Source organism: Rosa rugosa, chromosome 1 (genome assembly GCF_958449725.1).
Source record: "Rosa rugosa chromosome 1, drRosRugo1.1, whole genome shotgun sequence".
Classification (NCBI taxonomy): domain Eukaryota; kingdom Viridiplantae; phylum Streptophyta; class Magnoliopsida; order Rosales; family Rosaceae; genus Rosa; species Rosa rugosa.
Window position 1 is genome coordinate 30431752 of NC_084820.1, and position 17581 is coordinate 30449332.

The window sequence follows — 17581 nt, forward strand, 5'->3', positions numbered from 1 at the left end:
ATTGATGCCCTGAACCCACTATGTCAATATTAACCCGCCCACAGAGTCATATATTACATAAGCTTACGAATTAAATTGTCAACAACAAGATAAAACGCAAAAGCTCCTCAGAGTTTACTACATAGCGGAAGTCATAACAATGGCAAAGCCAATCAAATTTGCTTCCTACCTGTTCTGCTGCCAACAAGCTACCTCGGCTTCAGCCCCGATTATCCTACCCTGCAGGATTAACCCCTACACCGTTGGAATGGTGCACCGGGTTGTCACACAACAAACCCGGTAAGCTTTTGCAAGCCCGTATGAGTAACTCAAAACAACTCGCACAAAACTACGGGATAAAAGCCCGCACGTTTCGATCGAGGAAACAACTCACACAAATCACGTTTAAATCAATAAACAAAGATTCACCACGAAGTCACTAATACATGAATACATATGTATATATATATATATCCCATAATATATATATGTACACACATAGTCATCCCTTCAGAAATGCCACTAATACCATCTATAGTCACAGTTAATCCCATAACTCCAAGACAATATGGTAACTAGTCTCATAACACATATCGCGAGATTTACTCACACTTAAATTCCCATTCAAATCGAAATAAAAGAAAACAACTTACACCTTGGTTTCTTTTAAAAACGAATCATAGAAAGCAACACACTCCTTGATTTCTATCGAATATAACATAGAAAGCAACTCACCCCTTGATTTCTATCAAAATAACATAGAAAGCAACTCACACCTTGATTTCTATCAATCGTACCAAATCGTACCATAGAAAATAACTCACACTTGAATTCTATCAAAATAACATAGAAAGCAACTCACACCTTGATTTCTATCAATCGTACCAAATCGTACCATAGAAAGCAACTCACACCTTGATTTCTATCAAAAATAACATAGAAAACAACTCACACCTTGAATTCTATCAATCGTACCAAATCGTACCATAGAAAGCAACTCACACATTGATTTCTATCAAAAATAACATAGAAAACAACTCACACCTTGAATTCTATCAATCGTACCAAATCGTACCATAGAAAGCAACTCACACCTTGATTTCTATCAAAAATAACATAGAAAACAACTCACACCTTGAATTCTATCAATTGTACCAAATCGTACCATAGAAAGCAACTCACACCTTGATTTCTATCAAATCGTTATTAAGGAAAACAACTTGCACCTTGTCCCCCTTAAAAACCGTTAATAAGGAAGCAACTCACACCTTGTTCCCTAAAAACACGTAATGTCATGAGTTATCAATAACCAATTCCCGTTACCCATGAATTACCTATATGGCAGACAGACTGGAGCTCTAACTGAATATATCGTAACCTGTCACCTCGGCCAAGGTTCAACCTTACGATATACATTGCCTGAGGATGCAACCTGCAACCCCGGATCCTTAGGCCAACCTGACCCTCAGATCAAAACATTAAACGAGTCACACCGGACCCCAAATGTCAAATCAAATCAAACGGAGACATCACAACCTGTGACTCTCACATCCTCAGACCACCGGTCGTCGGATCAAAACATTAAATCAACCCAAAAGGAGAAATCACAACCTGTGACTCTCACATCCTCAAAACACTTTTCAAAACAATAGAAATACCATTTCCCACCATTTGTTTTCCGAAAAGCCACAACCCAAAACAATAAAACGCATCAATTCATGCATATTGTTTTCATCAATCCACAACCCACCAAAACATATATATTTCACAAAACTCCCAACATGAAAAAGTTTCATCTAAGCATGCTTGTGAATCTTCAAGAACAGCTCGAAGTCAGAAAACAAGCATAAATGGTCGAAAACTACCTCACAAGCCGAAATCACTGTTCAATCCGAGTTGAATGTATTTCCACGTAAATCGATCCAAACAAACACCATAGATCGATCCAGAAGACTCCCACGAAGCCAAAGAAGGAAACTTGAAGCCGTGCCGTCGCCGGAGCAAGGAATTCCGATCGGGTCCGACTGCTTCAACTGATGGAGCTTCGATCTCCACTTTCTGGTGAACCACTGCGCAAACCAACACCACAGGGCGACGCACGAGGCTGGTCTGAGTCGTTTTCGGCTTGTCCCGTCGTCGGAGGTGGCCGGAGGTGAGAGAACCAGTAGGGTCGGGTCGCCGGGTTCGGGTCGGGTCAGCCGGATATTTTCGATTCTGAGGGTAGCAGCTGAGAGAGAAGAGAGAGAAAGTGATATTTCCGGAAATGGAAATAATGAAAATAGTAAGTTTCCAACTTGGGAAACTTCTATTTATACCAAAATGGAAATTCCTTCCAATGACCATAACTTTCTCATACGAACTCCGATTCTCGCGTTCCACATGTCCACGAACTCGTATCGACGCGCTCTACAACTTTCGTGAAGGAAGTTTTCGGAGAATCCCAACGAATAAAAAGTCAACCTTTGCGCCACCCCTAAAGTCATATTTTCCGAATAAAAATTCGTCCGAAACACTTCCGCTCCATCCACGAGCCACGAAACTGTCCAATAACCACAAATTAGATTCCGGAAAATAAATACGAATTTCCGGGGCATCACAAAATTGTCCAAAAATTAAATAAAAAACAATAAGAAAACTTAATTGGGTATTATGGCAAAAATTATATAATTTATTGGGTAAGTGAGTAATCTTATAAGATGTTTGGATAAGTGGGGTTAGTGTAGCTTAAATTTAGGTAAATGGACATTTTCTCTAAAAATATTGTCGACAACCTAGAAACCTACTGTCATGCTTTATAAAAGTTACTGTCATTACCATTTTTCTGAAGATTTACTCCCTCGAATTGAAAACTATAATGAACTGAAAAGTTACTATCATTTTTCATTTTACTATAATTCACATGCAAGAACAATTACTATAATCCATTGAAAAAATATTTTTCAAAACTTTACTTTCAACGGACCAAAAAAACTACTATTGAAGAACAGAAAGGTTATTACTCGCAGCCAAACCAAACTCAACGCGGCTAGATAACAAGCGCAAGTCAATCCTTGCTAATGGATCAACCATGCATATCTTAGATTTCCCCTCTCTCTATCTCTATCTCTGTCTCCGGGCAAAAGGTGAACTTTTTGGCCAAACTTATGAGATGATCGAGCCCACTTATGAAGATGCTCACGATAATATATATATGTGCTTAGCCACCTTATCTCAGCTTTCATATAATCACGATTTTATTTGATAAAGTCGATCTTCAACTTATACAGTTATATACACCTTTTCTCCCCTTTCTCCCTTATGCTTATGTATTAGTTTGCTCATTATACATGTATGATCAGTTTTCCCCAGTACTATGCCAATACGTGATTAGATTTAAGGGGTTGTGCCCGTTTTCCCAAAAGCATATGGTATTTTGCCCAATCAATCCATCAACCTTGTATTTTGCCCCTTTACACAAACTTTAGGGGAAAAGACTCATAAGGGTAGTCCTTTCTAAAGTAGTGCCTAGGATATCCTATGCTGATTTTTGGGTCCAAAATTCACATTTTCTTAGGAAAACCTGTTCAAACTCCTGAGAAAAACAAAACTAGCCTTCAACATGCCCAAGTTTTTTCACCTAACGGTTACTTTAACAGGCGGAATCACTGCTGCTTGTTTCTATCCTAAGCTGAGGCAAATCGTCCTTAGAAACTGAAAATCTGGACTTAAAGGAAGTACAGGTGTCACACCCCGAATTTGAATAAATAAATTCAATCCGAAACGCGATAACTTAACGAGCACAAGAAAAACAAATAGAAAATTTTTCATATAAATTAAGCAACTAAACAAACTGAGCTCACAATGTCAATACCGACTCGTTCTTTAGAGTCACATATTACATTACAGATAGTTTACAAATTACACTGAATGACAATTCAATAAGTAAACACACCCACCACAACTCACTACACAGCGGAAGACTTAAAACTAAGAGTACCCTTCCACGTCCACGCTACCGAACGTACACCTCAGCTTTGATGACGATTAATCGATATTCTAACCTGCACAATAACCCCTACACCATAGAATAGTGCACCGGGAATGTAAACAACAAATCCGGTAAGCTTTTTAAGCCCGTATGAGTAAACTCAAATAAAGTGACTCACGTCACGCATGCTTATAATCTCTCAACTCGTGAGAGGAATTAAAGTAACAATATTTAATTCCACAAAATAAATGCTTTCACCATCTTAGCCTAACAAAACAATATGCAATTATCACAACAAAAACGTCAAGTTCAAATTAAACAATAACATGCTCAATAATTTCAACCCAACTAAAAACCCACATGCTCTGTCTCTCAATTCATTTTATCTTATTTCCCACAATCTCCAATCATACAAATAACTCCCAATATTTTAAACATTTTACGTTCCCACAATCTATCAGATCACCATTCATTTGCCTCAACGGCACAACCAGGAAATCATACTCATTTCCCACAACATAACGCGGTTGCCAAAATCATGCCATCCCAACTCATTTTCCAATCATTACATATCACAACCCACAACTGTACCCACAATAAGAATTAAGCAAAATCAGTAATCCCTGCATAGAAACTTAGTTCAGGAGATCACATGAAAAAAACAAAAGAATTCATAGTAATCCCTGCATATAGTTTAGTTCAGGAGATTACATTAAAACAAACAATACAAAAAGCAGTAATCCCTGCATATAACTTAGTTCAGGAGATTACATTTAAAACAAACAATACAAAAGGCAGTAATCCCTGCATATAACTTAGTTCAGGAGATTACCAAGAAAACAAACAATTCAATAATAGAAATAAATAGAAACATTTACTAAAAACATCCATTAATAACGCCAACCACCACACAGCTCATCACAAAGATCACCACACAGGTCACCACATAGGTCATCACACAGATCATCACACAGGTCAACAACTCACACTAGAGTTGATGATCACCCATCAACACTAAAGTCGATGATCACCCATCAACTTCAAATAAATCACCTCACAACAACTCACATCATTTACACAATCATCACGCAGATCACCACACAGGTCATCACATACTATTGTTTCCTCATCTCCAACAGCCTCAAACAATAAAGAAATCATTTTCCAAATATTGTTTCTCAACTCAAACCATCACCAAAACCATACCTATTTCTTTCAAAACTCAAAGCCAACAAAACCATCTTTTATTTCCAAAACCATATATTTTCTTCAACATCACATTGCACAACAATAGTAAACTACACACTCAATTCCACCAAGATATATATATTTCACGTAAATATATATATATACGTAGCCATCCACTCAGGGATGCCACTAATACCAACTATAGTTTTATAACTAGAAACAGTACCTGCGCGTTGCTGCGGGTTTTATAATACTGCATTGACGTTACATAATATGAGATCAACCACTGGAATTATAAGAATATTGAGTATTCTTACTTACAATCACTGTTGGAACAATCTTACTTACAATCACTGTTGGAACAACTATAAATGGTTATTGGAAACCTTTTACATATTATAGTTCATAAGCCATGGGTACCAGTATCATGCTCAAAAAGATTTGAAACACAATCCTTTTTCCTTGTCTGCAACATGGGAAGAAACAACGCTCAGCATATCAAATTTGGTCAGCAAAATGCTAGTAGCTTGGAAGACTTGCCAGTAAGGCCTTCAATTTTGCTCATCTCACTGCCAAGTTTAGCTTCTAATTCAACCATTTTGATTTCATCATTTGTCTATATGGTATACCCAAACAAAATGTCAAATAATTAGCACATGAATGAGCAAGAAGTGCATTCACAGGACTCAAAGGAATAACATGACCAAATGATCGAATAACTATGCAACTCTGTAAAAGAAACAGCTTGGTGCATTTGTTAAACAAACACAGATTGGAATTCACAAAATCATTTGCCAGTAATTACTTTTAAAGGGTGTGGCTATACATTATTACTGGTGTAAGGGATTTTACAGTCTTTGCATCACTCACCAAGGACATAAGCCTTTGCAGTTACATTATCTGAATGATACAATTCCAGTCATTCAAACATACAAACAACATTTTCTCATTCCTGAGATATGCAAAAGGGGAGATAGATACTCACTTTAACCATGCTTAATGGAATATCATTTACCCTAAGTTGGAGAAAAAAGCAGGTAAAAGGTCATGCAGTTAGTGTAAATAAGAATCTGACTGCAGAGAATTCGACAAAGGCGATGCATAAGATTGGCTTACTTTTTCAGTTCAGGGTGTGTCCTTTTCCATGAAACATTGGCTTGTGTTCTTTTTGTTTTTCTTGCTAATGTCTGTCTATCTCTATCCGCACAAAATGCCTTGCCACTGCCCTTCAAAATTTAAAACCACTTTTTATAAGTCACCACTTGTGTAATCAAAACCAAGCAATATCATCTATAGCATGGGAGAAAAGAATAGCAGCTCATGTTAAAGAACCAAATTAGTGGCAACTGGCAACGGGGAGGAAAAGAAAAGAAAAAACACAATTACCTTAGTGCAATACAACTGACATCCGGATTATCTTCCCAACTTCTGTACAGCTTTTGCCAATCTAACCCCTATAAAATCACCACAAACTACTCAATAATGGGTGTTATGCAAAAGACCAAACCAAACAATAGAAACTAAATGCATGGAAAGAAACTATAAACAAATCACATTTAAGAATTATATGAAGAGAGTTGAAGAGTTCAAATGATGGGTAAATTGAAACATGGTTATATGAGAAAGCAAAGAATTGTTGCCTTTTAAGTGGCGGATATGAAGAAAAAATTGTAGAAATGCGTGTTAAAAATATGGTCAAACATAGGAAGCAAATTTCATGTCATAGACAAATGCTCATTCTAATATTAATCTCACACCATCGAAAGAAAACAGAAACAATGATCAACTCCATACAATGCTCCAATGGACAATAATTCATCGACTTTCAATTACATTGATTTGTTTTGGCATATACTTTTGAACAAAAAGACTTTTATTAAGCACTTGAATCCTTTTTTTTTAACATGCCAACCAAACATTACATAAAAGAGCATGCTTTTCCTCACCACAATAAAAAAATAAGTCATACAAATTAAGAAAAGAGATGAACCTCAACAGCATACCTTAGTTTCCACACATCCAACCAAATCAAAAACTCAGACCTCAACCACAGCAACCGAAGCCATCACCAATTGCAACCCTACAAATCCCAAATAGCCAAGAAACCAAATCAGAAAACCACCCCAACAGTAGATTAAAAAAGTCACAAATTCAAAACAAATATAAACCATAAAAACAAAAAATTCGTATCGGGTACCACAGAAATAAGCAAAAAGCAAAAAACATAAACCATAAAACATATACCACAATCAAATCCTCAGATACTCAAGGCCAAACATGCATGAAACAATTTGGCCAAACATTCCCACAGAAACCATCTCAAACATTCCACCAATTAAGCGGTGCAAACACAGCTCAAATGCAAACCCACACAAACCTACCGAAAATTACATGCACCGAAATTCAAAACAAATCAACCAAATAAAAAATTCACCTGATCGAAGCTCAAAATCTCAAAGACATCTGATTGCTCAATCGGATCCTTTGATTTGATCAAAAAGTTGCCACCTCAATCGAAAGTGGAAGATGAAAGCGATGCGTCTACCTCAATCACAATCAAGAAATTTGAAGGATATTTGAGAGAGCGAAAAGGAGGTCGCTCAAGCATGGTTGGTTTGGCGTTGTCAACGAAATCGGGCTTTGATTGGACGGAAAGAGTTGGTGATGGAAGGGTGGGATCTGGGTAGAAGGTCAGATTTGTTGTCTTTTCTCCATGGTGGTTTCAAGTGGTCGTCTTCACCTTGCGGCAATGACGGTGTTTCGAGGTCGCTAAGGGTAGGCTTGCTTATTCTCCGGCCGAGTCCGACTGGTTTCGGCATTCCCCTGCTTCTACCGCCGGCGGTCGAATCGAGGAACTTGGTACTGGTTTTGGCAAGTCTGTGATACACTATCTAGTCTACCTCTCTGTGGAGCGAAGTAGGAAAGACACGATAGCACTGAACAGCAGCCCAGGTGTTGAAGCAAGAAACAGCAAGCAGGGGCAAAATCGTCTTTTCATGTAACGGCTTGGCTCAAGCCGACATTGTTACTAAGCTGATGAACAGTAGATCACCAACTTTAGTTTCATGTAATGGCTCGGCTCAAGCCGGCACTGTTACTAAGCTGATGAACAGTAGATCACCAACTTTAGTATATAGTATAATTTATACTTCTCGAAAATCATTTTATATCAAAACATTGTTTTAACTTACCCATGAACCGTTGTCGATCAAGTTCATATATTTTAAAACAAATAATTTGTTTCGAAAATGATTTAACAATTAAACAAGTAATTCCGAGTAATAATTAAATCCGTTCGTAAATGAACCACGTGAGATTTACTCACCTCTAAATCCCGCTGCGTCTTCTCTTACAGCCGAGATAAAGTACAGAACACACTCCATCAATCACCTAAGTAAAATGCATCACAACTTAGTATACGGATCGAAACGATTAAAGTTCGAACCCCCGTTGAACTAAAATCCCAAAAGTAATGCCAATCGAGGCGAAACTTCATCCGAGACCACCTGAGGCCTCCGGAATACTTATACGATCAATATAACAAAACTACAAGTCAATTGGATAGTCGGATCCTCATGGATCGAAAACCGAAAACCCTAAAACTTTGAAAATCCATAACTTGCTCATACGATTTCCAAAAATTACAAACTATATATCGAAATGCTCGTATCGACGAGTATGTCTAAATTAGGAACAAAAACTGTCCCTGGGGTGACCGGAAGCGGCCGGAAAACACCACCACAGTGGCGGCGCCACCGCCCCCCAAATTCAAAATTTGACAAAACTTCCAACACCAAAGTTCTTCATCTCAACTCCAATTGCAACTTTCATAACTAACACAAAGCTTGAATCAAAGCCATTTGGCCGGAATTTACCTCGCAAGTTCAGAAATTCGAAGAACCCTAGAATCACAATCTTCAAAATTCGACCTCCACACTTTGAATCGTTGCAAGCCACCTTGGGAGAAAGCATCTACTTCCTCCGAGCTCCAAAAGCCCTCAAGAAACACCGGCGATGGTGGCCGGAAACAGAAGTTCACATCTGGGTCTGACGCAGATCCGCCGCCAAACTTCTCGGCCTTGCACCGCCCTCCACAGCTCGTTTCATGCTCCAATTCTTCCACAGACATCACGAGGGGATTGAGGCGAAGTGAACCCACTTTGAATCACGTCCTATGGTGGCCGGAGGAGGGAGAATGAAGCCGACGAAGGGGAGAGGGCGAAACGGGGGTCGGGACCGAAGAGAGAGAAAAGTTTCCCAAAATGGAAACTCTGATTTTTCTGATAATTTTTCGGAAAAAACCCATATATTCCAAAATGGAAAATATTTCCAATGGCCATAACTTCTTCATACGAACTCCAATTCTCGCGTTCAACATGTCCACGAAATCGTATCGACGCGCTCTACAATATCCGTGAAGGAAGTTTTCCGAGAATCCCAACGAATAAAAAGTCAACCTTTGTGACCCCCCTAAAACCAAAATATTCGACTAAATATTCGTCCGGAACACTTCCGCTCCGTCCACGAGCCACGAAACCGTCCAATAACCACAATTTAGATTCTGGAAAATAAATACGAATTTCCGGGGCATCACAACAGGAATAAGGCTAAACATAGATTATAAACAAGATAAACTGAAAAATAAAAGTACTTGACGAAGTGGATGAGCAATCTGAAATCAGTTATTTAAACATAATTACAAGCTAAGAATTCAGAGCCTCATTCTCAGGTAAACAGCGCTAAAAAGCTGTTTAGCTATCCATGAGAATGATTACAGATACTTGTAATAAAAGCACACTTCACACTAGACAGGAAAGAAAGATCACACTGCTACTATGACATTCCTCTTTCTTGAGAGAAGACTCTTCTGCTCAAGTTCCTAAATTATTTTGGATGGGGGAAGTTTTTTGATGTGAGGAGATTTTTCAACGTCTTACAAATGAAACCTAAGGCTCCTTATATAGGGAGCGAAACTCAAACTAGAATTTAAAACAACAAAATGTACAGAACAACTCCGTGATTTCCTGCTTTCCTGAGTGCTCCTGATGATGGAGGTCGGACGGGGAAAAGCAGATTCCTTTAGGTGAAATGTTTTTCACCTTTTCTTTTCTGAAAAGCAAAAGTAGCTTTAGGGAAGAGTCCAAAAGTACTTTCGGTGATTTCTACACCGGCTGCTTCACATGTTCTCGTCTGTCTCTGAATTGTGACCAAGGACAAATGAGTTGTTTTCTGCCTTGGCCATACGAGCAGTTGTTGCATTGTATTCGACATCTGTATCAACATACATTTTGTAGTGGTTGTCTGTTTCAAGCTTTTCAACCCACTGTAAGCATGCCAGTGTCGAGTCTATCTCTTTTCTGGTGAGAGAAAGGAAAAGGTCACTGCTGACTACGTTAGGATGATCGTAAGCAGTGATTATTGTTTTTTCTCCTGCTGCCAGGAAAGTATTCTTTGTATCTTCAGAGATGATCTTTTTGATGTATTCTAGAGACATGGCCTTCATCCATCGAATGCTTGAATTTGGCTGGCCATTGTATCCAACACAGGCGGGCTGAAGATATCTTCTCTGGATAATCCTTATATAATGATAAGGAGAAATGTATTCCACTTCACCGTTTGTCTTGTGAATCCAATCTGGTGGTGTGGATATGAACTTCAGTCGCAACATACAGTCATTTTTTCTAACATTTTTGACTGTGTTGACAATGATAGGGGGAAGACCCTTGAGATCATCATTTGTTTTGGTCCATAGATTATGGACAAAGCCATTTTCAACAAGCCAAAGCTTGTGTTCTTGAGGATGCTCACTCTGAACATTGACTAAGTATCTTCCTACATAAGGTCCAGCAATAATGAAGAGAGTTGGAAGAATACAGGCCTCAGAATTATGACTTCCTATCAGACTGTGGAATTCAAACCAATCTGATTCTTTTAGTGCTATGATAGGAACTCTAGCACTTTTTGGATCTTCGAGGAAGTGAATTTTTTCATTCCGAACAGCACTCTGCTGTGTATGAACTTCTTCAAAATGTGGTCTAGCATTTTCATAGAGTTCTTCAGCTAGCGTGAAGAGAGCTGGGAACATCAGACCACTGCTTCTTTCTTGAAAGGCAAATAGGAGATTATCCAAAATCGCTTTCTGGTGGTAAGCTAGCCTCCTGCCAGTTCTGAACACAGGAGCGTCAAATGTTTGAAGTTCATAATTAAAAACATTAATTACTCCAGTTGGAGTAGGTTTGCTTTTTGGCAAAGCAACAGCCTTTAACGGTCTTGATAAGTCTTTACTGTCTGCCGTTTGAGACGGGCTAGCCAATCCTTTACCCTGGGATTGATCAGTTGAGGCTAGTCCTTTTGGACCTAGCTGAAACCTTTTGAGGAGTTTTTCTTTGGGATCCTCAGCAGTTTCATGTTCTTTCCCAGTTCTTCTGCTTCTGGGATTGCGACCTTCGTCGTCATCTTTTCAGCTAAACATTGCCATTTCTCTGGTTAAGGTGTCTGGAAGATAGTTCTTGTTTCCTGCAATTAATTCAACATTATAATCATATTGGTTAAGAAATAATTGCCAGTTTGCTAGTCTTCCTCTATCGAGTTTAAAATTTTTGAAATTCTTTACTCTAGCACAATCGGTGCGGACAGTAAAGGTTTTTCCAAGAAAAGCTGGAGAATTTAAAATTGTTTTCTTGACGGCCAAAATTTCCTTTTCCCCTGTGGGATAATTTAGTTCTGCAGGGCTAAACTTGCCGCTACAAAATTTACAGATCTTTTCAATGTTAGTTCCCGGTGTTTTTGCCAGGACAACACCGGATCAGTAATTATCACTCGCATCTGTTTGGAGGATAATTTCATCATTTTCCTCTGGTTGTGGTAAAGGAGGGAGATTCTTGCAGAGATTTTTTATCTGTGTAGATACCTGTACTAGCAAGCTACTTTGCTACATCACCAAGCATAAGTAACACCCTCTTTGGGACACCCACAAGCCATGGTGAGGCCCAACCGAGACATACATCCCGTAGCCCTATGTTCAAGCTACGCTACGGTATCCGGAAGTGGCAAATACGTCGCCGGGAAGCCACCTTCCCGGCCTTGCCAAGTTGCCCTCACAACTAAGCTTTTTAGACTAGAAATGGTGGTTACTTGTCCCACATCTAAGAAAATGTAAAGGAGATGACTTCCTTCACCTATAAAAGGAATGCCTCATCCCACAACTCAACACACTCCATTACACTCATGTAATCCACTTGGGCCGCAAGGCTCAACACATTAGTACAACATTCAAGTGGATGTAGTCTCCCGCTAAGGCGGGAGACGAACCACTATACTTCGCTTGTGTCGTTCCCTCTCTCTCTCTCTCTCTTTATTTATCGTTAATTAGAGCCCTCGGTCACTAACGTTAACAATCTGCTTCATAATTTTTTCATCATCTTCTGTGAAGTTCCATTTTCTTTTGGAACTTGTTTTAGGAGATAACATTGCTGTTAGTCCTGAGATTTTGGGAATAAAATCTCTCCCATAGTTTATGACTCCTAAGAATCTCTCTAGACTCTTAGCATCAGGAATTCTATCTAGGAATTTCCAGATTTTCTCGAGGATGTGAGGTTGGAGTTTTATTACTCCATTCTTGATGTTTATTCCTAGGAAATCAACTTCATCGAGGATCAAGAAGATTTTCTTTTCTCCTAGGATAATTCCATGCTGAACTATCAGCTTTACAACCTCGTGGAGGTGTTTCATGTGTTCTTCTCTGTTTTTGGAGAAGACAACGATGTCATCAATATAGACGACGCAGAACTCCGCAACATGTTTGAAGATGTTATCCATCTTTCTTTGGAAGATTGAGGGAGCTTGCTTTAGACCAAAAGGCATTACTAACCATTCGTAATGACCTTGTGGTGTTCCAAATGCAGTGAGAGGAACACTCTCAGGATGCATCTTGACTTGCCAAAAACCCGACTTTGCATCGAATTTTGAAAAGACTTTAGCTCCTCTGAGCTGGTTGATCAGTACTCGTACTTGAGCAATTTGATAACCGTCTTTGACAGTTTTCTTGTTGACATCTCTGTAGTCAATCACCATTCTAGCTTTTCCTCTGAGGTTTTCTGCATGATTTCTCACGTAGAATGCTGGAGCATGATGAGGGCTAGTGGAAGGTTGAATTAATCTCTTGTTCAGGAGATCTTCAATATCTTTTCTGAATTCTTTCTGATCTTCCTCTTTATACTGAGGAATAGCTTTGACATGACAGATAGCATTCATGTCATGTAATCTTAATTCACAGACCACTGGGTTTTTTTCCCAAAATTTCTGAGGGTCTACATCGATATTCTGTTCGAGTAGTTTCTTGATTTTATCAAGAGTAGGAATTTTCTGAGACTCAAGCTTGTTCTGAAAGTGCTTGAGGTTATGCTCATGGAGAAAACTAGCTTCTTCATTTTTGTTAGTTTCTTCTTCTTCTTCTTCTTCAGAAGATTCTTCAACAAGTAACTCTTCTTGTTGTTTGATTTGGAGTATGGGTTCGAATTTGGGTTGGTAGGGGGTAAGATCACCACTATTCTGTTGTGATCTCTGATATTGGGTAGTAAAGTTTGGACCTACTACACTTTTGGCTTGAGTAAGCCTATCTGCCCAGAACACCCGTTCTCCTTTTCTGAAGCCTATTGCTTCTTCATCCTGGATGAATCTCTGTTGGAGAATAAAATCATTTCCCAACAAGAAATCAGATCCTTGGCCTTCAGATTGCCAAACATTATGGATGATAAATGTTCCTCCACCAATGGTGATATGAACATTTTTTGCTACTTTGTTCATGGTAAGGTGACTTCCGTCAAACGTGACACCAGTAGCAGTTCTTTTCTTATCTTCTTTCCAGAGTTCTTCTGGAATTGCAAATCTCTTTGCAACAGAGAATCCCGATCCATTATCTACAAAGGCATGTAGATGATATTTCTTGTGATCAGGGAATTTTAGTCCAATCTCTATGTAGTTGCTGTATCTACTAGTAGAGACGACTTTCGATTGTTGTAGCTCATTTTCTTGAGCTTGTTCCTGTGGTATGAATGGTTTGCATTCTTCTGGAACAATTTCTGGTGGTTCAACCAGTTCTATATTTTTATCGATTTTTTCTTCCTTTATTTTTGAGGAAGATGGTTCCATGATTTCTTGGAACAAAGTTTCTACTTCTTTCTCTTTTTGCTTAGAGAAATATTCTTCATATTCTTGTTCAACCAACTGGCAGATCCATGCCTGGTTTTTCTTCTTGCTTCAGCTATGAAGCATTCTTTGTGATAAGTCTTTTTTAACTCTTCACAAAACATAGGGAGACCATTCTTTTCGTGACATAGACAGTAGTCACAAACGAATGTACCAGGGTTTACCTGATAAGAAGACAGTATTGCTTCTGTCCTGCTTTCTTCCCAGTTTTTGACTTTAAGAACATTCATCTGTCTAGATTCTAAGTACTCTACTTCAGAATCTGTCTCAGAGTCAGATGATGATTCTTCTTCATTCCAGGCAGAGTAAACTGACCTGTCGTCTTCTTCATCATCAAAATAGGCTATTTCGTAGCCTTTCATGTTTGCTATTTCCACTATAGGCTAGTATTCATCAAATAGAGCTTTAGTAGATCTTTTACCCTTTTCCGGGCATTCATTGGCATAGTGCCCTTCAGCTTTACATAACCAGCACCTACAAGCTTTCTTGTTTGGCTGTTTATTTTGATGGTTGTTTTGGTGATTCTTCCTTTTCTTGAAGAAATTCTTTTTAGGATCTTCATCCTGTTGTTTTTTGAAGTTGGAACTTTTCTTAAATTTCCAATCTCTTTTCTTATTACCCTTCTTAAATCTTTTGGGGTAATATTTTTCTTTTCTTTTTCTATGGAACTTGGATTCATGACATCCCCAGTTGGTTGGCATATCAAGTATTCCATAACAGAAATTTTCAACTCCTTTGAGTTGTTTCTTAGCCATCTTTGCTCTAAGATTGGCTTTGCATTGTTCTTTCAGTAATTGCCTGATTCTGTCGGCAATTCCCCCAACTGAAAATCTTTCAATTGGTTTTTCAGCTATGCTTTCTCTTACAGCTGTTCTCCATGGTTCAGGGAGTTTTCTGTGCAATAGGTTAACTAGATCAGTATTCTCTAGTTCCCCAATCGTACAGTAATAGTCTTGAAATTCATTCAAGTATTCTTCAAAATATCTCATGTCACAGATTTTGAGAGCATAGATATTTGATTTGGCCGTTTCTTTAGCCTTCTCACTTAAATTTGAGAGATCTCCACAGAACTGATCGTACAGGGGTACTGCAAAATCATACGGAGATTTCGAAGTTTTGATTTCTTCTAGCCAGTCTTTTCCTTTGGCAGTCTCTTTAAATGAGAAGTAATACTTTTTTGCTACTCCAGTGAGAGTAGTTTCGTAGTACACCTGGAGATCTGGTGCCTTGAATTTTCCAAGGGTAAGAGCAGAAGCCATCATCAGGCTATCAACCCATTGGTTAAGAGTTTTTCTCTTGTCTAGAGCTTTGTCTAGATTTAGCCAGATACCATAAGAGGAAATTGGTACTCTGGGTATATTGTCCTCTGCGACAAATCTTTGAGAATTTCTTTCCCCATTTTTTCCCGTAGGGGCTTTCTGTATAGGGAGTTTTATTTTTCCCTTTTCTCTAATGATGACTGTTTTGGAGTTTTCTCCTTCTTCCATTTCAATATCTTGATAGGGAAGGAGTTTTCTTTCTTTTCCTGGTTTGAAAATTTTTATTTCTTCGATTAGTTTTTCTAATCGTTCAGGATTTTCTCAAGATTCTGCTTCATCATAGAGGTCATAGAGCTTTTGTGCTCTAAGCATATTAACTGGTCTGTTTAGATCAGCTTCTAGCTCTTCTTCAGTGACGATGTCTGTTGGTTCTTCAACAGAGAATTTGGTACCGCTGCTACTAGCTTCTCTAGTGCTGTAGCTTCTTCTAAGAAGATTTTTGTTTATCCTGATATTTTCAGGACAGACATCACTTTTCTTGTGATTGTCAAAATTTAGACTGATTTCTCCAGTCTTTTTGCTTTCATAAATTTTGGCTTTTGCACTTTCTGCTGGTAGTTTCGGACCAGATAATTTCCATTCAATAGGAAAAGTTACTTCATTCCAAGCAACCTTGTGAATCTGTTGTGAATGGTTCTTCTGACTGGTGAGGAATCCAGTAGTAAGACCTGGGATATTTGATATCCTTGTCTTAGGTTCTACTGTGGTACTCATCAGTTTATAGTATATTCTTTATACTATTGCGAGTTCTTACATATCCTTTTTCATAGATATGTCATCTGTCTTGACTCTCAGTCGTAGACAGTGAGCTGCATCTTTCAAGCTGGTTGAGAAATTTGGTAAGCAGTTGAAATATGCCACTTGATTGCATAAGGATGCTTCAAGTGTTCCTAACAGACTAGCTTGAAAATCTGTTAGTCTATTGTCTTGTAAGACACATAGGACTGAACAGTTTATGCCTTCTCGAGCAAGAAGTTTTATGCCTACTTGGACTGCTCCAATGTGCATAAATTGATAATTTTTTGATCTTGCTTGGGCAACTTCTGCAGGAGTGATCATCAAGAGATATGTTTCTCCTGTTGTAGAGGGGGTTGTAAATTCCAATAATTTGAAATGATGGCTATCCATCAGGTCAAATTTTCCTCTTTTATAGATTTGTTTGAAATCTAACTTTGGAATTGAGGAGTTTTTTACCTCATGTTCGATTTCATTGTATTCGAACTCTTCAGCATTTAGGAGTTGAACTCCTTTCTTTTTTCCGAAAATGCTCATCATGTTAACATCTCGAGTTTCTTTTGGGTTTTCATACCGACTACTAGTATAACTAGTAGATGGTTCCAGAAAAATCATATTTGGAACAGGATTCTTTTCTGGTTTTTCTAATGGTTTGAATCCATTAGCTTTCTTTGTTTTTACTGTAGGCACTTTCTTGTCCTTCAGTATATTTTTCATAGAATCCAGCGTTTTTTGCTGTTCATTGATTTTTCTACTAACACTTGTTAGCTTTTCTTCTTCCGTTTTTGGAAGTTCCTTGATATAATCCAGTTTGTTTTCCAATTTTTCTAATTGGTGGATTATAGCAGGTAGTTTTTCTAGATGATCTTGACATCTAGATAATTCTTTCTGCAGGTTCTGATATTTCTCATCAGAAGATTTCAGTAGAGAATTTAACTTCTCTAATATTAAATCAGACATTGTCCCCATTGGGGATTCTCCTTTTGAGCTCTTTGCAAGCTCTGATACCAGTTATTTGCGGATCTAACCAATGCTCATATAATCAAGAGGTTTTTGTTCCTCTTTAAGCGTATATAAGAGATTTTCAATATTCTGCTCAACTTTATAAATTCTTGTCTGAATTCTAAAGATGATATTCCAGTAATCGGGAATTTCTCTTTTAAGACTTTCTCTATAGTCTCTCAAT

The 17581-nt window shown here is 38.3% G+C and overlaps 1 long non-coding RNA gene across 1 annotated transcript; it reads right to left on the reverse strand.

Annotated features, from left to right (window-relative positions):
• Positions 1–5338: 5338 nt before the first annotated feature.
• LOC133736076 (uncharacterized) lies at positions 5339–7213 on the reverse strand. The gene is made up of 3 exons (XR_009859397.1): positions 7138–7213; positions 6521–6588; positions 5339–5750 (listed from the first exon to the last, which is right to left on the reverse strand). It is a non-coding gene; the product is annotated as an uncharacterized LOC133736076 (long non-coding RNA).
• Positions 7214–17581: the final 10368 nt, after the last annotated feature.